This window comes from Lepus europaeus, chromosome 20 (assembly GCF_033115175.1).
Source record: "Lepus europaeus isolate LE1 chromosome 20, mLepTim1.pri, whole genome shotgun sequence".
Classification (NCBI taxonomy): domain Eukaryota; kingdom Metazoa; phylum Chordata; class Mammalia; order Lagomorpha; family Leporidae; genus Lepus; species Lepus europaeus.
Genome location: NC_084846.1, coordinates 32,046,242 through 32,070,273, shown reverse-complemented (window position 1 = coordinate 32,070,273; position 24,032 = coordinate 32,046,242). Strand labels below are relative to the sequence as shown.

The following is a 24,032-nucleotide window of genomic DNA, read 5'->3' as shown; positions in this document are numbered from 1 at the left end:
CTTGGTAGTTGGAGGCAGAAGATATATTTTCTGCCAGTGTCTTGAGATACTGCTTTGCAAAGGAACTATGTAAACAGATCTTGACCACTGCTAAAATATTATGATAGCATTACCATGAGAAGTAGCATTTACAGGCAGGAATAGGTTCAATACCTCTGTCTGTGCTATGTTTCCAAACTTGGCATACCGCGACTCTACTTAAAAGGAGACCAGGAACCAAAGCCAAGTTTCTGAGTTCCAATGTGTCTAAAATAGTCAGTGTTAAGTTCAGTCTACAGGTGTCTAGGGAAAGACACAACATCGAGCTCCCTTTCATCTAAAGTTTACAAGGTCCCAAAACTACTCTGATGTTGGGCTTTACCCCTTACTCTCCATCTCCATAGATCTTAGGAGAGTTTTCAAAATTTGCTTACAAATCAGAGTTCTCATTTCATCCCACGGCAATCTTGTGAAGTGGACAGCAGTATCATATCCTCCCATATTATTTATATTGAACTTAGCCTATGTGTGCCAACGATGAATCCAGCCGAGACTTGAACACCAGCCTCCAGAGCCTAGAGTCAGGGCTCTTTTCTGTTTTCTGGCTCATTGCTGGAGAGGCCAAAATGCAGCCAGACTACTTGATGGATTTTTATGCAATTCACAGAACTGGGAGATTCACAGAAATCTCCTAGGGCTTTGGTGTGAATACAGCCACCAGGCTGCGGTAAATTGGGAATACTTTTTCTTGCAAAGTAAAATTGTCTTCACCGAGGGGTGCCCAAGAGGTATAAAGCAGCCTAATTTCCCTGAGTATAATTTAAATACAGTGTCTCGTGTGGAATTCGGCTCACCCAGATTCAGCTCTGCCACCCTCAGCTGTGTGACTTGGCGCATGCTGCTTAATCTTTCTCACCTTCAGCTTTCTTATCTACTAAAAGGGAGTGATACAATCATCTATAGGTTTGAGGTGGGGTGGTTCTCTTTTGTTTCATTTGTTTTTTACAAAAAGAAATAAAAAAGCACTCAGAACAGTAAACTGGCCCAGAGTGAAGTGCCCAATAAAAATAAAACATAACGGTACTTCATCAAGCTTGGGGAAAGCAGAATTAAAAGAATAGTTTACTAGAGCTGGCGTCATGGCGTGGCAGGTTGAGTGGCCACCTGAGCTGCAGGCATCCCATATGGGCAGTGGTTTGAGACCCAGCTGCTACATTCTTATCCCACTTCCTGCTAATGAGCCAGGGAGAGCAGCGGAGGACGGCCCGAGTGCTTGGAACTACGCCACCCACATGGGAGACCTGGGAGAAGGTCCCAGCACCTGGCTTCAGCCAGGCCATCCCCAGCCGTTGTGGCCATTAGATGGACGAGCCAGCAGATGGGGGATCTGTCTCTCCCTCTCTTTAACTCTGCCTTTCATAGATAAAATAAATCTTAAGAAAAAATTACTTGGGGGCAAAAATGCTTTGAATCCATGCATCCAAGGAGTGTTCAAGCAGTTCATAAAAATGTGTGTTATGAAAAACCTATCGCATGGATTGAAAAACAAGTTTGCACCCAACAAATTATCTTTTAATTTTATTTTCCCTCAGACTCTTTGAGCAACCATCATATACCTGCTAGGCTTCCTCCTTCCTCCTTCTTCCAATCCATCACCACCTCGGGCTTTATGTTGGCTTTAAATTTTAAAAACTGAAGTCTACCGCTGCCCGCTATTCTTTAAAGCAAAACATTGGCATTTAAACCAAAATGCCTCAGAATACTTACACGGTACCCAGAATAGAGAATTCACAGCTGAACAAATGATGTTAACTCCACTGCAAACACTCTCAGGAAATGGCGATGGGGAGATTTCAACACCAGACAGGCTCTGTGTGCCCAGCTCAGAGAAGTTAGGAAACCATGGAGGCAACATACAGATTTTTTTTGTGTGTGTGACATTTTAAAATATTTCACTTGAACTTGGCCACATTCGTTTGCAGAGATTTCTTGGTGAAAGGCTAAACCTTCCTGTACAGCAGGCAAGGGTATGGCCAGTGGGTGTGTGGTTAGAAACCCAAAGCGCTGAGTAGCAAACAAAGAATGGACAAGGCCTGGAGCGGTGGGCATGGGCTGGGTGTCGGGAGGGCCCGAGGCAGAGGTACAGACCCCTTCTCCAGACCCACTCCTGGTTCTAATTTCACGAAGTTCTGAGATGTGTGAGCATGACGACCCTCCGACCTAAGGTCTCGCGTGTCTTCCTCTCCAAGCTCAGCTTCGGCTCTCTACCCCTGGGTTCACCCAAGTGGCCCGGGTGTCAGCTCCGCCTGCCAACCCCGGGCTGTCTCCATTGCCGCCAGCTCGGAGGCACCAACATCAAGCGAGAGGCCTCAGGACATAGCACCGTAAGTGACCGTGCTCCCAGGATAAACGCAGACACCGGGCGCTGTCGAACAAGAACTTCTGAAATGCACTCTACAGTGAAATCTTTTGTGTTGTGCTGGGGAAGTTTAGAGCTCAACACTCATTTAAAAAGATGGGTGAGTGTCTGAGATGACAGATACATTAATTGGCTTCGTTTGAGTAGTCACTTTACTATCGTTATGTATCTCATAACATAAGGCAATATACCTCAAATAGTTTCAAGAGACTGTTTAAGAAAATACGACTTCAGTGAGTATATGAGAAGCACAATGCAACCTCTCTAAACCTGAGAAATGGAGCCAGTCCCTGGATGTGCAAACTCTGAGGGTTAGGTCAAGCACCCAATACAAGGACAGTACACGTTTCAGGCTTATTGCATTGCACCTGGTCCTGGAGGAAGCAGGCACAGGCAAGCAGCAAGCATGGTTAAATGGGGACCGTGGTTTTGAGAAATAAAACCAGGGTTAGTCAGACTCCGGACTGCACTTTATTGACAGAATGACCTTAGGTGAGTAAACTAACCACCCTGGCCTCGGTCTCCGCCTCTGTAAAAAGGGCTTACGTAGATCCTCTTCTTGGTTGTAAGACAACTAAGTACAACTCGATCAGACTGTGCATGTAAATAACACTGACGGACAAACAGGTAGAGGTCAGAAGCAATTAGCGTTTGTCTGGCAGCTGGTGGATAATATTTGTCAAGGTGCTAACACTATTGATAATGTCAGTGGTTTAAGACTGATGACTGAAGTGGCAAACGTTAGAGCAAACTCAGTGATTCCTCAAGCCCCAGGCTGGTGAGGCCAGCACAGGGTCGCCTTGCACAGCTGTCAACTCCTGTGGCAAAGTACTTAAGATCTGAGCTGGGTCAAGCCTGGGACAACAGGGACAGAGTTCCCACAGTCGGAGAATCCCTGTGTCTCAGATCTGGAAGGGAACTCGGTACTCTGCAGGCATGCAACAAAGACGACAAACGTGGGAGATGTTCTTATGATGGAGTTCAAGAAAAGCTAACTCAACAGACCCTAGGACGTGATACAGAAGCACAGGTGCAGGTGCACGCAGCCTCTGCGAAGGCTAAGCCGTGTGTACCCCACCGGGCCTTTGAAACGATTCTGTGTTTGAAACAGAAAGAGGAAGCTGGCCGGCGCCGTGGCTCAATAGGCTAATCCTCCACCTAGCGGCACCAGCACACCAGGTTCTAGTCCCGGTCAGGGCACCAGATTCTGTCCCGGTTGCCCCTCTTCCAGGCCAGCTCTCTGCTGTGGCCAGGGAGTGCAGTGGAGGATGGACCAAGTGCTTGGGCCCTGCACCCCATGGGAGACCAGGATAAGCCCCTGGCTCCTGCCATCGGATCAGCGTGGTGCGCCGGCCGCAGCGCGCCAACCGCGGCGGCCATTGGAGGGTGAACCAACGGCAAAGGAAGACCTTTCTCTCTGTCTCTCTCTCTTCACTGTCCACTCTGCCTGTCAAAAAATAAATAAAAAATTAAAAAAAAAAAAAAAAACAGAAAGAGGAAGCTAGAAGGAGCCACACTCACACACCGTCAATGGTCAAGACTCCTTGGTAGCGATGGCCCGCTAGCTTCTAGACAGGTGCCAAGTCTTCCCTGCGACACAGATGGGGACATCGAGCCACTCAAGGCAGGTGGGCTGTGACAACAAACGCTTCACAGTTGCCAGAAAGACCCAGGCTCTCCGAGGGACCCACGTATGGCTTGGGCTCAGAGCCCTGGCTAGACCCAATGCGTTTCAATGAACACACAACATGCTTTTTTCTCACTCCTCTTTTTCTGATTGTAAACTGAAAGAACATAACCAGGCTTCAAAATGTAGACTCTCAGAGGATCAAAAGTCAGTATGGTCTGAGCAAGCAGAAGGAGGGGAACCCTAGAGAAGCGAGAGGTGGGCAGCACAGGCGGGGAGCAAGCATCGCCCTCCCAGGAGCCTTCTCCCAGGAGAAGACACTCCGCTCTTCAATTCTCTTCCTCCTTCCATCGTTCCTTCCCTTCCTTCCTGATCTCCTTCCTCCCCTTCAGTCTTCTTTCCCCTCTTTTCTTTTTTTTTATTTTTTAAAACATTTTATTTATTTATTTATTTATTTGACAGGTAGAGTTATAGACAGTGAGAGAGAGACACAGAGAAAGGTCTTCCCTCCGTTGGTTCACTCCCCAAATGGCCACTACGGCCGGCGCTGCGCCGATCCGAAGCCAGGAGCCAGGTGCTTCCTCCTGGTCTCCCATGCAGGTGCAGGGTCCAAGGACTTGGGCCATCCTCCACTGCCCTCCCGGGCCACAGCAGAGAGCTGGCCTGGAAGAGGAGCAACTAGAACCCAGTGCCCATATGGGATGCCGGTGCTGCAGGTGGAGGATTAACCAAGTGAGTCATGGCGCCGGCCCCTCCCCTCTTTTCTATTCTCTTTCATTCCTTCCATTTCCCCCCCTTCCTCGCCTTTCACCATTGCTTTCTCTCTCCCTCCCTCCTTTCCTCTCCTTCCTTCCAATCTTCTCCCCCCTTCCTTCCCCTTTTTCTAAAAACGCTGGTCTCACCACGCAGGATTTCGTTATCTGCACTCAGTAGTGGAAAACTCCACTATTTAGCACGCAAGCCTGAGTATTCCTGCAGAAGTTAGTTCGTCAGCAAATCAGATGTGACCTGGCGTTCCCAGCAGGGCTGCCCTTGTTAAAGCACTGGAGTGGGGGTGGGGGTGGGGGCGGGGAGTGGCAGGATCAAGCTGTCAGCCACAGTCTACCTGATCTCACTGCACCGTTGGTAGCTGCAGCATCAGTACATCAGCCCTCCGGTAAGAGGTAAGAGGAATTCTAAGAGAACAGTCCAGCTCTCAACAAAGGGAAGTGACTGGGAACACAGACCCTGGGGCTCATTCCTTGGGGTCAAGTCTGACCTTTGCCACTTAACGGTCATGTGGCCCTGGGAAAGTCACTTCCTCTTGCTGGACCTTTGTTTGCTCACCTCCAAAATGTGGGGAAATAGTAGCCCCTACCTCACAGGTTGGTGTACGGATTAAATGAATATATGTATTACACAAACATTCGTTATCATGGTCATGAAACAAAATTCGAAAATCCAGGCTTTTTCGACAACAAGCCTAAGTGAAGGAAAGCGAGATAAATGCAGGTGGACACGGAGAAGGTAGGCTCTGAGCCTTCTATTCCCATTGAAGGGTTCTCATCTCTGACGCTGCTGGGATGATGGCTAGAAATGTCACTTCCCCCCAGGGGTGGCAGGGGTGGCCTTCCTGCCTAGGTAAAGGGGTCCACACAGCCCCTCCCCCTCCTCTGGGCCAGGGAAGAGCTGAGCTGCAGGGGCTCTGTGAGGACAAGCAGGGTGGAGCCAAGACCAGGAGGCCGTGGCATTCACCGGCTCCTCCTAGGAGGCAAGGCCTCCCCAGTCTGCTAACACAGATGCCCTTGTCTTCCAGCAGACAGAAGCATCTCAGAAAGACTGCCCTCCATTGTGAGACCAGCCAAGAGCCAGTGGGATACTCGCTAGCGAATCAGACAGGGAGATAACAAAGTGAAGGCCGTCTGAATCAAAGTGCATGCCCTTCCTTTTCTTCTGGAACTTTCTATGGCAGAAGCCCATTGCTGTCTTGATGACCATGATCCAGCCTCCCTGGCTTCATTCAGGAGGAAGAGAAGGGTAGGAGAAGAACGAGGAAGAGGAGGAGGAGGAGGAAGATGACTTTCCCAGGGCTTTGGCTCAGGATGGGACCCAACAACACGTTCAGGTTTGCTGATTGCAGCCAGAAGTAAAAACAAGCACAGGAATGTCAAGCTCTCCGCAGCAGAAGAGGAGGGTGTCTCTTGCCAACGCAGGACTAAGCCCACTGAAGGCCTCTTGGAGAATGTCCCATCAAGTGGGAGCTCAAAAACCTACACAAATGGCCTCTAGACTTTTGGAAAGTAGGGGTAGGGAACGTGTAATGCAGGTGATTTTGAAAAGTCTGTCCTTGAAGAAGTGCTATAGCGCTGATCCAACTTAGTGGCAGTACGGCTGAAGTCACCATCCCTGTGCAAGTGGCAGGTGCAAATGGACGGAGAGGCAGCAGCTCTGGGGGAACTGAAGCAATCGGGGCGCCCAGGCACCTGATGGCCCCAAACAAGTGACCTGCTCTCAGCCTCCCACCTGTGACTGGGAGCAATGACTTTCTCCTCAACTGTAGTACGCTCACGTGTTGGTGCAGACTGAGGTGGGCAGGTTGTGAGCCCATGACCTTCTCTTCACTACTCAAGCCGATTTCTTGTTTTCTTAAAGGTTGTCCCTTCAAAAATATGCATCCTAACTCCAATGTGGGTCATACTATACCCAAAGTGGATCTTCCCAAAATAGGGAATCACTGTCTAGCCTGGGGTTCTAGGCTATTTCCTGCATTGAGTCCTTTCAACGATACTTGGTGTTACACTCCTTTTCCACTTCTCAGATGAGAAAGTTGAGGCTAAAAGGTACAGAAACTCCCTAAGATTACACAGCTGGTAAGGGCTGGGACTTGAACACAGTCTGACCGGCATTCTGTGCTCTTACCCTTACGCTATCATGGAAATCACAGGGCCAAACTTGTCACTTGAACGTGTCCACAGTTGATGAAATGCCTCTGTTGTTAATCACTTTTTCAAGTACAGTTTTTTCCCACTTCTTTAAAAAAAATCAAAGTCAAATGAATGAAACCAAAAAAACCCAGGGGCCCGAGACACTGCTGGTGTGGGACTCTTCCTCTGACATTTCAGGATAACACAGGTCACAAATTAGATAGAGATTTGCTTTACCAGGATCGGGTGGCAACAGGGATGGCGCAGGTAGTTGGGTGCCTGCCACTGATGCGGGAGACCTGGACTGGGTTTCCAGCTCCCAGCTTTGGTCCTGGCCAGACCTGGCCATTGCAGGCATTTTGGGAGCGAACTAGCAGATGAGAGCTCACGCTTTCTCTCTCTCTGCCTCTCAAACAAAAGTAAGTTAGACCCGACCCATAAACTTTGCACTGATAGAGCTGTAATCTTGGTTTTTAGTTAGAGTTCCTACATCCCTCTGCGTTGGCCCAATTTTAGAAAACTTAGATGAATCTGTGAAATAGTGTTATGATTGAATTGTGCCTCCCCCTTTAATTCATATGGTAAATTAATGTGGCCTGATTTGGAAACAAGGTCATCACATATGTAATTAGTTATGGGGAGAGCTTAGCAGAGAACCCAATCAGGGTGTGTGGGGAAATTCAGATGCAGACACACTAGGGAGAACACCAGGTGGATGTGAAGGCACAGACCAGGCTGTTGCATGCCCAAGTCAAGAAGGACCACAGATTTCCAGCAAAATGCCCGGAGCCAGAGAAAGGCATGGAACACACTCTCACCTCACAGCTCTCAGAGGGAATGGGCCTTGCCCATGCCTGGATCCTGGACTTCTAGCCTCCCGTGCAATGAGGCAATCATAGCCTATGGTTCTTAGCCAACAGTCTACGGTACTGTCACAGAGACCCTGGGAAACTAGAAGAGGTGGTAAAAAGAAAAAACCAAGGAGCATAGGAAAGCAGGGTTATCTTGCATCCAGGGACTGACCACGGGGCTTTCCTCAAAAGATTGTATCATACCTTTTTCCTGCCACACATTCAACAAGAAAATCCACTTGACCTTCAAGAAACACACTCCCAAGTAAAGCTGGCAGAAACTCCAAGTGGACAGTCAAGGTTTCCTGGTCTCACCCAAGAAAGAGGAAACTTCATTACGTTTCATGACCACAAGGTATTTCCTAAGCTCAATAAGCACATTTTCCCTGCAGAAGCTCTTGTCTTCATAAGGCCACTGCCATCCCTCTCCTCTGGCCTCTGCCATTAGACAGGATAAAAGACAGGAGGGTGGGGAGAGTTGAGATTTGGCCTCTGCTTGTTTATTTTGAGACACACTTGTGCTGCTGTGACTTGGGGCCATACCAGAGGTGGTCAAAGGACTCAGAATCTGAAGAACACAAACAAAGCTTACCATGGCCCGGGGCCAGGGTAAAGTTTGCTTCAGCAGTATACAGGGAGGGCCATTTTGCATAGCCTTTTATATGATAATCACAGCTCCTTCGCATGTATTGAACTTTGCAGCAAGAAGGAAAAATAAATAAATAAGGCTGACTAATGGCTTTTTTCCCTAGAGGCAGCTCTTCATGGGATCATATGTTTTTTCAGCTTTTCAGTCACCACTTCCTGCTTGGACCTTAGGAACCCTTGACATTGGCTATGGCTTAGTACACTCTGGATAGCAGCCCAAGCTGCCCCTGCGCAGTGGGACTGGGGTCCAGCTGCACCCCGGCACCTTCCCAGGTCACAGCCATGGTGAACCTTGTCCCTTTCGATGAGCGGCACACAGCAGCAGGTCTTTCAACACTTGCCAGGTCAAGTCCCATCCTTCTCATCTGGCGTGGTGAGGAAAGCCAAGGTCAGGTGGATTGGGAGCCTGTGACAAACAGGCTGTAAGAATTCAAAAGCAACCACAGCAACTCTGAATGGCTCTCCTTCCTGCTCCATTCACACTGCCCCTTCCAACATCAGAGGGGACTTGGGGAGTGGACCGTCCTGACGATAAGTCCCGGCTCTGCCACCAGGTCCCTAAGAGCCTGTACTAAGTTCTGAGCTTGGTTTATCAACTTGCAGGTGATAAAACCTGCCTCATGGAGCAGGTAGAAGGATAAGGAGGATTTTGTAAGGCACTTGGCAAGTAGCAGGCATTTGCTAAGTGACAGAGAAAGGTCTTATCAAAAGCAAGGTGTGCTGGAGCCAAACACATCTTGAAGTTGCTTTGGGCAAACAAACAAGCAAAACAAGATCCTGCACCGCTCTTTGTTGTGCAGCCTTCACTTCATTTCCCGACTTCTAAGCGGGAAGAAATTAGTCTTCAAGGACTTCCTTCTCTCCTCTTCTCAGGCGGCTACGGAGCCAGGGGACTGGGCTGGGAAGAAGGGAGAGGGACCATTTTTGATCTTTCTTCTCCCACCTGGGATTGTGTGGTTGAGAGTATGCAGGGGTTGATCACAAGGCACCCCCCGCCCCCCTCTTGGGTAATCACAGTTTAATTATACTTAGGCCAGTGGTTTTATCACATTAAATTCGGGGAGAAGTCACAAGATGAGTCATGGAAAAATGTTTGATAAAATTGCGGAAACTTAGGACATCTGTGATTTGCTTTCCCCTTGCTTCACTCCTTCCCCACTTTGCTGATCCACCCTTTTCTGCCTGTCAACAGGGCCCTCTGCAGGGAGCCAAGCAGAGAAAGTGCCTTCCCGCCCTCAGCATCTCCTCCTTCAGCCCCAGGCCCTGCCTGAACAGCCACCAGCTAGGCGTCATCACCAGTCCACCTCCGCCTTACGTCCTGGGCAGGGTGGAAAAACCTGGGCCCTATGTCCTGGGCAGGGTGGAAAAACCTGGGCCCAGCTCCTTCCAGGGAACCAGGCAGTGGCAGAAGCCAAGGACCTAGACCAGCAAGCCACACGGGTTAGCCATGTGCATATGCCCTGGAAACCAGCTGTTGGGTCCAGACCGTGGCTCTAGCTTGTTGCTTCCGTGGATGAACCAGGGATCTGTTGCTTTCCTCCATAAATCATTGTCCTCACCGCCAAGTTTGCTGCCTTGGAAGGACTGCGGTGTTTCCTTGGTTATGGGCAATTATTGCAAAGTCCGTTGATGTTCTTGCCTCTCCAAGGTCCAAATTTAAAGAGACAGGCTCGGAACACCCCTGAAGTTGTTGGGGTCCCCAGGAGATTGACAGATGAGGGTCAGAGGATGGGCAAAGAAAGGAAAGACATATATTTTCCTTGGAAAAGTGGGAAACACACTTGTTCCGCAGCGAGAAGCCTTTTCTTCTTTGATAATAATTACAATCACAATCACTCCTCTTGAAAGCCCACTGAACCTTAAAACTGCTTTCATGTAAGTTAGGGTTGCGATGCTAAGTGTACTTGATGTCCTCGAATCCTCAAAACCTAGCTCGTGGGTTGCTGTCTTCATCGTGAAATGCACCCCTTGTGGATCACAGACCAAACGCTGCTGGTTCAGTGAGAGCCCAGGTCAGGGAGATCTGCTCCCTGGCACACAGGTCGAAGTCCTGTGTCCCAGACTTCAAGAAACCACTGGACGTGCTCAGTGTCTTGAGGTGTCAGGGGTGGAGCACGTGTCCCCGTAGCTCTGACTTGAACTACGCAAAACACACTTTTCAGTGATGAAGCATATTCTGCACGCAAGGCAACGTGTACCTTCCGTGTACTCACAGGCTTTGCCAAGTCAATAAAAATGGAGGCTCAGAAAAGTTCAGTGCCTTGGGAAGGCCCCCTGGTCAGAAGGTCTGACTGTCTCAAGGATTTCCCATTACAGGGAAGCCACTCAAGGATTTCCCATTACAGGGAAGCCACTGGGGCTCCAGGGTCCCCCAGCTAGAATTCGGGGTTCCAGTTCAAAAACTGATGAGTTGAACCAGGTTTCCTTCATGTAGGATTTCTTAAGCCCCATAAAAGGTCAATGTCCATTGTGACTCTCTAGGGATGATAGAAAGCAAATCGTGAGCAAACTAAGGGAATTCTTAGAAGAGCAGGTTTTCTTAGAATAGCTTGGTCCCCAGACCTGAGACAGCAGCCTCCCTGGGAACATGCCCCACTCCAGACTAATGGAATCAGTGTTGTGTGCAGCCCCAGAATTTGTACTTTGTGCGAAGACCCAAGAACACCAAGCATCCTGCTACAGCATCCTTCTCAGGAGCAGTGTTGCACAGAAGGCATTCCGGAGAACACTGAGACAGAAGTGGTTGTGTGTCACTCATCTTTGTGGATTCCACTCCAGGAGCAAAAGGAAAAGAGCAGGGGGCAAGAGCTGGTCTCTCTAGCTTTCACTTGGGAACAGATGACGCCAATTGTGGCTGTGATGGAAGATGGAAAGCCCACTCAGCCTCACAGAACTGAAACTGATTTTCACCCAAGAGTTGAGGTGTGAGTCAGACCTCAGCTCTCGTTCCCTGCCGAGGGGGCAATCAAGACTTGGCCATCCCTGTCGATTGAGTGTTTCACTCTTTTCCCTTTCTTGGTAAGAGGAGCAGAGGGCAAGCATGTACCATCACAGAACGATCAAGCACAGGTGTTAGCTAGCCAAGAAGAGCATGGAAGATCTCACTGGGACAAAAGAAGAAAGAAGAACGAATGAACTCTGTTGTTCAGGGCCTGTGTTCCAAGCTGGCTTGGGCCTGCCTGGGGACCAGGATTCCCCTTCATCCCGGGCCCCTCCCAGTGGAGCAGGACTGGCAGAGAGGCCAGCTGGCCTAGGGTCTTTCCAGCATGGTCAGTCCATGTGGCCACACAGGCTGCTTTCCCCAGCTGGGTCAAACTTGCCTGCCCCAGGAACTTGGCTTTGCTGGTGGTTCTGACCAGTTGAAGGGCTTATTTTTCTTTCCCAACAAATACTCTCTGGTAACCAAACTCTGGAGATCCTAAACTCCAATCTCTGTGAGAAGCAGGGCTTTCCAGAAAGTTACTCAAATGCCAAAGAAGGCACCGTGGGAGGGTACAAGCAGGTGTCCTGGGCTAGCCGGGGAGGAAGTGACTGTGTTCTACAGGCATCAAGATGGAATCGCAATGTCCCCACAGAAATGTCTCTTTTATCGCTTTGAGCAAATCATCCTTGAACATTTGTTTTAGCCTGGAAGTCAGCCTGGCTAACATCTATCTGACAAACCTTTGTAAAAATAACTCTTGGGTATATAAACTGCATTGCCTGGGTTATGAAGCGAGACTTTGGGGAAGCCCTTGAATGTCTGATTTTCGTAATGAACAGTAACAACAGAAAGAAATCTCCCGCTCAGTGTGGGGCACAGGTACTAAACCTGCCCCAGAGTTTGGGCTAACACCTCTGAAGCTCTCCTTCCCTGGCCTACAGCACTGATGAAATAGATCAGTGAGCCACAGTTAGCACCTACAGGCTTGCTGAGTGCTGCATGCCCCCTCCCCGATTCGGCACTGAAATCCCAGCAGCCATGGATTCCTGGGTGTATGTCTAATAAAGGTAAAGAAAGCAAGAATTGCCAAGAGCCACTCCCAACAAGCCATAATACACGCATCTCTCCCCATGTGCAGGGGCTTGGAGCCAGGGCCCCCTGTGAACAGCAAAACCCAGGAATGCTCAAGTCTTTTATATAAAATGACATTTGTGTGTGACTTCCACGTATCTCCTGTGTACTTTCTAGCATATCTAGATTATTTACCACTCCTAAGTGTACCTTACAGTATAAAGTGAATGCTGTATACATTGTTATTATGCTATATCATTTAGGGAATAAAGACAAGGGGAAAAAGTCTGTGATCAGTACAGACACAATCCCCCCCAAGTATTTTCAAAGTGCAGTTGGTTGAATCCACAGGTGGGCAACCCACAGATCCAGAGGCCAACTGTGCTTTACATAGGAAGCTTCATCCATCACCAACAGCATCCTGTGAAATAACTGACTGCTGCTACCATCTAACGGATGAGAAGACTGGGGCTCACAGCATTAGGCTGCCTAACCAAGATCTGCTATTGACCCCCACCTACCTACTTCCTCCCTCCCTCCGTGTGTGTGTGTATGTGTGTGGGTGTGTGTGTATGAGACACACACAGATATGTGCACGTGCGCACGCACACACACACACACACACACACGCAACAGCAATACTGGGTTAGGAAATCCTTAGCTTATCATTTTAGGGCACAAAACATTTGCCACACTTTATGTGCCTATGTTCTCGGTAGGATTTTATTGGATCCCAGCAACAAACACCTATAAAACTGTGTCGACTGCATAGATGGGTTTCTAATGCCCAGGCTTCATGCTTTCATACAGTGTGCCATTGCTCAGTAATTGTGTTTCATTCTTAGTAATCCTGGCTCTTTCATGAATCAGCCAATCTGTTGAAAGGGGATATGAAGCTGTCCCGGGGTAGAAGGCACGTTAGTTCCCCTTGCCTTTGATAAAGTAGGTAAAGTCGTCTTGTTGGATCCAGACATTCATTCACTCATTCATTAACTCTTTCCAATACTCCCTGGAGTGTCTTCCATGTGAAAGGGCTTGGTGCTGGCAGATGGGGACAGGCAGAGCCCTGTGGTAACGCTGTTCACAGTCCCACAGGGCAGACTCAGCAAATATCGCAACACAAGGAAGGAAGAAGGTCAGGAGTGCCATGAAATGTGTGGGGAAAGCTCTCTGGATTTTAGAAAGGAAGCCAAGATTTTGCTAAATGTGGGGGAATCAGAAAAGACTTCATGGAGGTGGCATTTGCCATGGGTTTTCCTGGATGGGCTAGATTTGGTCAAAGAAAAGCTCTTGCGGTAGGAACCACAGCAAGGCAGGGAAGCTATGAAATATTTTAGGGACAGTGACTTACTGTATTTTCCTGGGAAAGATGTGAGAGACAACTGGGAGTCAAACCTAAAAAATTAAGTCGGGGTCAGATCATGAAGAATACGCAGCTCAACTGAGCCATCACAACCATGGTTACTTCTACAGTACACACGACCCCAGAAGAGCTTAGGATCCGTCCAGTACGTCAAATCTTCCCCCATCCCACCAGCAGCTCCTCCTCGAGCCTTGGCACCCATCCCACTTGGCACAGCACCTGGGACATATCAAGTCCTCAATGAATGTTTGTTCGATTAAATTGGGAGGATATCATGGCAACGTTCCCAGGGTGGAAGCCGGAGATAGGGGGAGGGACATGGCACAGTGCTCCTCTAAGAGCCAACGCCGAAACCTACAATATGGACCACAACCTAGCAATTGCCCCTTCTCGTACTTCCAAAACTCCCATGATACCCAAGAATAATGGTGCAGCAATTTCCTGAATCCCAAGACTATGTCCTAAGAAACCAGAACATCCTTCTGAACATGCTCTCAAGGCAGGCATTCAAGGCGACACCACTCTGCTAGAATCTCCCAAAAAAACATCTTCCTTCTACCAACGTTCCCTTCTCTCCAGGAAGGTGACAGTGACAAGGACCAGGCCTGGGAGGAAATGCCTCACAGCACGTGGACGGCATTTGCAGGACCATGGAGGAGACAGGACTTCCCCCATGCCTGATCGGGAACTGGAACTGAGCATGTTGATCATGAGGATCGCATGCCTTGGGGTGCGGCATTGAAATCCGCAACGTGGAGAGCAAGAGCCTTTCCCGTGAGGCCGCAGGGCTGCCACGCTGTCTGCGGGTGAAGCTGGGGCTCAGGTCGCAGGCCCTACAGAAGCCTCAGGGAAGGTTTGTGAAGTCCAGGACACGATGCCGCGGTCAAGATGATGTTCTCGTGGATTGGTGGAGGGCAGGCGTGTTGCGTAACGCTTCCGCTAGACATCTTATAAAAAGCAAATTGTCTTAAACGACACGTACGCTATTAGGAAATACAGGCAGGAGGAAGCCTTCTGACATAGTGGGCAGATTTGCTAGCTGTCAGGCCCCTACACAAACACCGGATGTGCAACTTCCCAGCGTTGCCACTTTCAGCAAAGTGCTTTAACTTCTTTTTATTATTTTTTTTTTCTTATCTTTTGGAAGGCACAAAGACAGAGTGAGTGAGTGAGTTCTCATCTGCTGGCTCACTCCTCCAGCTCCTGCAATAGTCAGACCTGGCCCAGACCAAAGCAGGGAGCTAGGACTCAATCCAGGTCTCTCAGGTAGGTGGTGGGGATTCAGGCACTTGGGCCATCACCGTGGCCTCCCAGGGTTTCCAGTAGCAGGAAGCTGGAGTCAAGAGCCAGAGCTGGGCATCCAACCCAGACAGGACCTGGATATCTTCACTGTTTGGCCAAAATGCCCACCCCACTTAAAATCTTCAATTTTTTTTTATCTTTTATTTAATGAATATAAATTTCCAAAGTACAGCTTATGGATTACAATGGCTTCCCGCCCATAACTTCCCTCCCACCCGCAACCCTCCCCTTTCCCACTCGCTCTCCCCTTCCATTCACATCAAGATTCACCCTCAATTCTCTTTATACACAGAAAATCAGTTTAGCATATATAAAGATTTCAACAGTCTGCCCCCACACAGCAACACAAAGTGAAAAAATACTGTTGGAGTACTAGTTATAGCATTAAATAACAGTGTACAGCACATTAATGACAGAGATCCTACATGATATTTTTTTAAAAAAAAATTGTAAAATCTTCAGTTTTAAATTCTTACTAAGAAAAATGGGGATCATAAAATTGTGATGATCAGGAGGTAACAGAAACAAAACTTCTAGACCAGTGCCCAACAACTAGTAGAAGCCCAATGAATGTCAATTTTATTATTCATTTCTAATCTCAGTCTTTTAATAATTTGATGTTCTATTTCCCTACGATGTCTAAATGTGTTTAAGAGCGGGCTTTTCGCACATCTCTAAGACCCGATGAGTTGGAAAGAAACGTGGGAGTCCCCTAACCCCACTTGGATGCAACCCTAAAGGATCAGTTAAAGTCCTTTCCTGCAGCACCGTCCTGGTACCCGCACTCTCTTGGTGCACAGAAGGGCAGCCCTACTGCTGCACCCTGGAAACCCAGTTCCCCGGAGAAGGGCTCCAAGAACGCCAAGTGAGATTCACAAACACACAGCTTCCCCGTGGAAGGTAAAAGCAATGCAGGCATTTAATAAAAGCTATTGCTGCTTTAAAATCTACTAAATACAGGGATTGAAGTCATAGAAGGGTTATAAATAAACAATAAATCATGCAATTATTACTGTTTGAATTTTGGCAAGATAATAAAAAGAGCAAGGGTATAATCAGGAAATAATAGAAAAGAGCTGCAAGGCACCCCTGCAATTAGTGATAAACAGAGCTTGGCTCCGAGCTGGAAGCCCAATATGGCTCTCATTAAACGGCCTGGGGGCCTGTTCCCGGGGCAGACCTCGCTAGCATGGGGAGAAGTGAAGTAACCAGAATGTCAGCGCACAGCACCCCCTCCCCAACTTCAGATAATCTTTTACTACAGTATTATAACCACCTGGGCCGAAATGACTACCTTATGCCAAGTGAGCACCAATCCACGGCCTTCCGATACTCTAATTGAGATGTTTCCTGTTCTCAGCTTTTGGGCTTTCCTTTGTAACACCACAAACGCACATGCACACACTCAAACACGCACACAGGCGCCGTGCGATGGGCGCCCTCACTCCCTTCTCCTTCCCCCTTCCCTTTCACCTTTTATCAATGGTCCCTCTTAAAGAGATAAATGCTCCCACACAAGTGATACCACTTAAACAGATAAATAGTCCACACCGAGAGACACAGAGTGCAGGAGAGAGAACTGTCTTATTAGACTGGAAACAGACACGCTCTATTAATGCAAAAAATCAGCATATGGTTCTAATAGACTTTCTTAAAATGATTTATCAGCTGTGATTAAGCCCTCAACCAGCATGTCTATCTTCATAAATAAAGCAAAAGTGCACCTTACTCTAAAATGTATCTGCGGTATCTTATTACCCAGCCCTGCACACGGCACTCCATTTACAACATGGCTCTGGGGAGCCGAGAATTTGTGTGCAATCACAGAGTGTGTGCTCTAAAGAGACTGCCAAGATTTAGGACTCTTATCTCCGAGATAGTCTTACTAAAAATCCATTACAATGAAGGTTTATCCCCTCTCTGTGTGCCACAAGAGCTCGGCCCAGCTGAAATATGAACAGGTAATTAAAAGGCTATGCCTGATTGTACGGTCAGGCCAGTGACACCAGATCACCAAACAGCTGTAGGGAAAGGGATTTGGCACCGGGAGCAGGTTACCCCTGCCCGGGGGGTCAGAGGAAGTGGGGACCACTTGAAAATCAGACTTCGGTCTCTTTCTTCCATGGAGAGGAAAGGGGAATGCAAATGTTAGTAATCCTAGTTGAGACCTCACTCCCTGGCCGGCTAATCTGTCAAATGGTCTCAGCGGCAACCTTGAAAGGAAGGGGCCTCTCCGAAGCCCCAGGCATGAGGATGAGGAAGCAAGTGCTGTGAACTTGGACGTGGAGGAGGAGGAACTGGTCTGAAGTGGGGGAGCATGGGAAGTCAGAAACCAATGTTCAAAAACGGTGCGGAGTCCATGAGGTCAGATTAAAGGGACACAGCTCTGCTGGAGTAGCTCTTAGGCTTTGATAAAATGCCAGGAAGTCGGGGAAGATGAGCCGAATAAAGCCCACAGAGCAACCGAACAAAGTCTTGTAACGGGCAAGTTCCTTTCAAGCCATTCCTAGCCTACACCAAAGCACTGTTCATCCCTGTTCTTCCAATGCCAACCCATATGTGGAAGTCAGAGATACACAGGATGCTATGTCAACAAGTTTGTGAAAAAAATGGAATTAAAACATAAGTTTATTTTGGTGCCAGTCACTGAAATCCATTCAGAATTTTTTCACAATATGTTTTTTGAAGAGCCCTAGTATGCATGGATTTCAAAAATTTTTTGGGCAAAAATAAGCCTATTTTTAAATTCTACATTCTGCAAACTTTTCAAAGCCCCCTTGAATGTCGCCCTTTCTATATGAGCTTCTGGGCATTTTTTCACACATCCATTTTCCACTTATTTTAAAGGGTAAGTGGGAAGCCTCCTCGCTTTTCCACACCAACAACCCACCGTGGCAGGATTTAGATATGGGTACGGTGGCACTGGGAGATGTCACTGTAAGGCAGAATTCAGAACGGGGAAAAAACTGACATCTCAGAAGAGAAAGTGACGCATGGACTATTCCACCAGTGTTATTGACAGATGTTTTTCCTGCAAAACACACGAACGCGCCGACCGAGAAGTCAGCTCCACACAGTCATGGCCTGGCTGTGTGTTGCACTCGATTACAACTCTCACTAATGAGGTTAAAGTGTCTTCTCTCTCCTGTGCTCACAGGCCCTGGCCAGCTGTCTGGCAATTTGCGCCTCTGGTCACAAGGGGGTCCGTGGGAAGGCATCTGCATTTGGGTCTGTGCAAATCCATCACCGCTAATGGTGAGTCATCTCTAAGTTCACACTTGGCTCCTGCACAAAGCAGGGTGTGATCGATGGTCCCGCGTGGAGGGCAGCAGGTAGCCGCACCCCGCCAGCCAGTGGCAATTCTAGGTTCTGATCAGGATGCCTGCAGGACTTCCTAGAAGTTAGCAAGGAATGATTCCCAAGGCTTAGGTTGCCTGCTTTGCTTAAACGTACTTGTGTTGGTGATCATTTTTATAACATCAACAGGAACAGAATCCAGCAGTGTTACTCCCCTATCCCTGGGGTGCAAGACAGAGACGCCCCTTTCACGCATGTCACAAGTGATTACTGTGCCCGTGAACGTGGAGCTTCGACCACTCTTCTGGGTCCTCTCTCTGGACACTTCTCTTGTCAAAGTCAGAAAGAACTTACAAGGCGAGACGCTGCAGTGACAGGTGAATGTAACACCCCCTACCCAGGAATAAGCTTTCCTTTCCAGCCTCAAGATCTCAATATTTTCTGAGTATCTGTCACCCAGTTGTTTAAAAGCCATCTTTATCAGTGGGGAAAGAAAGTTGCTTAACCTCCAAAGAGTGGGAGAACTGAGTTCAAGTGGCTTGCCCTTGTCCTGAATTCAGACAACCCTCCACTCTGCGTCAGTTCTCCGTGATCCACACCTGGGCTGGTGTGAATACCTCAGAAATCAGTGCATTTTCAGGTGAACCAGCAGCACAAAGAGGAGCTCTTTGGCACATACACCTGCCAAAGAGACTGCCAGAATCCTGAACCGCCTCCCTTCCAACACCAGGAGCCCCACCGAGCAGGGCTATGCCGCTGCTGCGGATACAATACAAGGATTTCAGGTGTCTGTACCTGGAGCTCCTACAGCTGTGGTTAGAGAGCAGTGGATAACGAATGCCTGGGCCCACCATGCCCGCAAGCCCAGCAATCACCTTATGCTCATAAATCCTCTGGGAATGTTCCTGAGCTCTGTGCATAGCAAATTCAGCCCAGAGAAGCCAGGAAGAAGACGACTTCTTGGAGAGCTGCTGCAACTCAGAATGCCCAGTGCGGCCTCATCTGTAGTCAATCAAGCCGACGTCCGCACAAAGCACGTCTGCTTTCCTTCTTTGCGGGGATGACTGTTTGCAGAGCCTGCACCGGCCCCCTCCCGCACACAAAGCCACAGCAAAGGGCTGCACGCGGCCCTGACCCAGGCAGGACTCGGTCAGCGCCGGGATCCACGTTCACAGGTTTCATAGAACAGATGGGGTGTATTCCACACGGAACTCAGGATCACAAGCACGCCTGGGGCTGCAGCCATACTCAGTCCAGAATGCAAAGTCCGAGAGCTTGCAGGGGCAACCTCCGTCCTTCAAAGCCCTGAACTCACAAAGAATGGCTTGGGTCAAAGGTCAAAATGTCATCTTCCACACTGATCTCGTCTTGCCAACTTGAAGAGAAGCTAAGTGCTCAAAGATGCACAGGGGACAGTCCTTGTGGAGCGCCACACCACTCGAGCGTTAAACAGGCAAACTGGAACAGGAGCCGGCGTTGTGCCGCAGCAGGCTAAGCTGCTGGCTGTGACACTGGCGTCCTACATGAGTTCTGGCTGCTCCGCTTCAGATCCAGCTCCCTGCTAATGCACCTGGGAAACCGGCGGTAGATGGGTCCCTGCCATCCACATGGGAGACCCAGATGGAGCTCCTGGCTCCTGCCTTCAGCCTGGCCCAGCCCTGGCTGTTGCAGCCATTTGTGGCATGAACCAGCAGATGGAAGACCTCTTTTTCTCTCTCTATCCCTCCCCCTGCCCTGTCATTCTGAACTAGAACAGACTGAACAACAGCCTTTGAGTATCACAGAAAACAAAGAAGAAAACAAAACCCAGCTGAGGCCGGAGGAGCTGGCACCTTCTCCTCTCAGAGGCCCCAGTCACGGCCCCTGGCGTGTGGCCACCTCAGACCTCCTCACCAGCCCAACCAGCTGTGAGCATCTCTGGTTTGCCAGGACAGGACAGCAAAGTACACCAAAAGGAGGGATGCAGGAGCAGGTCAACTGGGCGGGGGTGGGGGGCGTTGCACCATTTCATAAACCTCCCTAGGTCTCTGGACTTTGGTAGTAGTTGTGAAGAACATGGGGAAATGTTCCGGCGTGGCTGACACTAAAATCAGTAATTGCACCGCAGGTTCAAGTTGACAGCCAACGTGCTAGAAATATGGACAGCAGGAATGCTCGGAATCCCAGGTCCTGGCCTCAGACTTATCAGTATGGAAATAACTTAACAACACACAAATGCTCAAGCAAGGTTCCCAGAGAAAATCACTCCCATACCTGCTCCAAACACACTTAATGTTCACCTGGATTTATGAGATGCTGCACGCTGAGACGACTCCTTGCAACTATTATATTCTTTTCCTTTCCTCTTTCTACAACGTCTTTTTTTTTTTTTTTTTTTTTTTGCCCCCCTCATATCCTTAAGAGGGGCCCAGGTTAAGTGATGTAGCTACAGCTGCTCACGGACTCCGCCATTTGGTCCAGTTTCCCAAATGCCAGATCTGGTTTCCCACTAGTTTGTGGCAGTATCAATGCCAAGGCCTGGCCGAGGACTGTGTGGGCCTCCTCTGCAGATGCAGGGGCCTCCTGCGCCCAGGTACCCTGGCCCCGGCAGGCCCATCTGGCACACAGCAAGTCCCGAGTCATTCCCGGCTGGAAAAAGATGGCTTCGGAGGGCAGCGTCCATTCCCCACTGTGATCCCATTTGGGTCAATGCCTTGAGCTCCCCTCCTGGCTGGCCCGCCCCAGGACAGGTAAGGAGTGATTTCAAGGAGCAGAGACCCCAGCCCAGCCTGGGACACAAAAGTCATCCTGCTGAGAAGGTGCCCTGCTGGGAAGAGCCCTTAGCGCTGAGCTCCCTAATTGTTTTAGTGAGGCCCAGCCCAGCCCCATAATTCAATTGGACTAATTTTCAGCTCCAGGAAGGATGTCTGATGGGAAGACGGGTGGGGTAGACCAAACAAGCGGCCCTCACTGGCTTGGCTGAGCTCACCACTGTGCCTGCAAAGGAGACTCAGGGCTCCGCCAGGCTTTTGGCTATTTTTGGTTTCTTCTTTTTTTTTGAGTGTATGTCCTCTGCTGACCCATCCCAGTCCTTTCTGGTGCATTCCATGCACTTGTTGCCGACCACATGTTGCTGGAGTAAAAACCCCTTCATAATCGATTTCTTTACATTTCAAGTGGGGAAACGTTTACTAGTAGAACCACCTGTCAACAGTCCCTGGTAACTAAAGCAGCCAGATAAGGCCATCATTCATAGCATGTTCAGAGTGTCCTATGTGGCAGTGTGAGTGTTCAGTACTTTGATCCTAGCCACATCGAGTCACAAGCGAACAGAAGATGCTAGGACATGTTCAGATTCCTCTAGTAATCGCTACATCATACACCAGACAGGGTCCAAACTTTCTCCCAGTCTCTTCCACCCTGTAGCTCCCCGTGGAAGCCACAGTGCTTGGGGCGAGAGCCCTACCATGGGCATGAAATGAACATGCTATGTTCCCAACTCAGTCTCAACCTCAACGAGACACGCAAAGACTTCCGGCTTGCCAGAACAAATGTCATAGGATAGCAGATAGACATCAAACCTCTGGCTGACAATTTACATAATTAATACTGAACTCAAAGAACAATAGAACTTGCCACTTGGCTAGGAGACAATCCTTTGCATTACTGCTATCTCCGATCCTTCGATCCTTCTTTTGTCTTTTAAAAAAAATTATTTTTTTCATTTGAAAGTCGAGTTGGAGGCAGAGAGGAGGAGAAAGAGGAGAAAAGAGAAGGAAAGAGAGATTTTCCATCTTCTGGTTCACTCCCCATATAGCCGCAAAATCCAGGACTGGACCATGCTGAAGCCAGAAGCCAGGAGCTTCATCCAGGTCTCCCAAGCACTTGGGCCGTCTTGTGCCACTTATCCCAGGCCATTTACAGGGAGCTGGATTGGAAGCGGGGCAGCCAGGACACAAGCTGGCACCCATAAGAGATGCCAGCATCCCGGTTGGCAGCTTTCCCCACTACACCACAATGCTGACCCCTTAATTTGTCTTTTAACACTGGGATGAAGGTGGAGCTGCAAACTGCCCAATAACTTAGCATTAGAAATTCAGTCCTGGGAGGATGTTTTGCATGCAGTAAAGTGCCTGGATTTGAGGTCCTGCTCTGCTTCGGATGCCAGCTTCCTGCTAATGTGCATGTTGGAAGGCAGCAGGTAACAGCTCAAGTAGTTGGGTACCCGTTATCCATGTGGAGTTCCCTGTGTTACCCATGTGTATGCTGATGGAGGTCCAGGTTCTCCTCTTTGGCCTGGCCCAGCCCTGGCTGCTGTGGGTCATTTGGGATGTGAACCAACAGATAGGAGATTCATCCACTCATTCACTCATTCTCTCTAACTCTGCCTTTGAAATAATGAATTTTTAAATAAATCTTATTTGATGTTAAGTCTTCACTCTACAACACAATAGGCCTCACATTTTATTACTTTGAGGATACCTTGACTTTCCACCAGAAAGAAAACCCCAGGAGTTTTTATAATCATCACTCCATCTTAGAGCTGAGGCAGGGCCTAACTCCGACACCCTAATCCATTCATGCATGTGGAAGTAGACACCAAGTCTGCGTAAACCCTGTTAAGATGGTACTCGTTACTCCAAAATCCCAGTGACCCAGGGACAAGAAACAGCTTCCAGTTTATCCATGGCTTTCGCCGTTCCCCTGAGTGGGATGCAAAGATCAGGCCAAGTTCTCTCCCAGTGTCAAATTCCTCCAAGACAAGAGCATAATTTTAACCCCTAAAGAGAAAGTTGAAAGTGATTTACGTTCGTAGTGCGCTGAAATGGGAGGACAGGAAGAATCCGTATAACGCAAGCCTTGAGTTTTCCAGTCACTGGGGTGTGGGAAGAAGTGGGTTTTCATCTCCTATATCATTGTCCATGAGTGTTTCCTTTCCGTCATGCCGATTACAAAAAATGGAAAAGATCAAAAACAGGCTCATCTACTCGGATTAAGCCAACATGAAGACATTTTTGAAACCTGGATAAAACCAAGTGTAGATTTCAGAATATTTTTTTTCTCCAGACTTCCGGGGGAGGGAGGGATTTCTCTTAGAAGCAACAAGCTAACATCACCAGAAATGTGCAGCTGTCGCAGGTCTGTTCAGCTCGGTGGCCCAACGATCCACTCAGCACCACCGGCACTTTTCCCAGTGGGGCGGGCAGCCGTGCCTGCTGGTGGCCCATGGGAGCAAGACTCTGTAGGCAGGTGAAGCGCCTTTCTCTCCACTCCCTCTCCCCGCAGCCAGGGGTGGCACTAGGGAACAAGATTTCCCAGTACAGAACGTATTCAGACTCAACACCCTACTTTTGTGAGTCGTGGCAGAAGTGGCCAGGGCCTGTACCGTGACTCACGCTGAGTGGGATCCAAGATCTCCAGCTCGTAGCTTGTCCCTTGTTCCTGTGTATGCAACGGCCCACAGCCTCTGGGGACACGCTGCACTTTTCATCCTTTTGGTAGGAATTCTAGAGCATGGAAATGCCCCGATGTGCGATTGGGGCATCAGCATAATGAGCCAGCTGTGGGGCCTGGGAGGGAATCACACAGCTTCACACTTCCACAGTGCTTTTCATCTGCAGTGCCCGGGCCATGCCGGGCTGTAACGTTATCTTCCTCTGGACAAGACCA

General features: G+C 48.9%; 1 protein-coding gene across 6 annotated transcripts in view; it reads right to left on the bottom strand.

Moving 5' to 3' along the window:
* The window catches only part of CREB5 (cAMP responsive element binding protein 5), a 433,104-nt gene that overhangs the window by 308,913 nt on the left and 100,159 nt on the right, over positions 1 to 24,032 (bottom strand). The window lies entirely within an intron of this gene.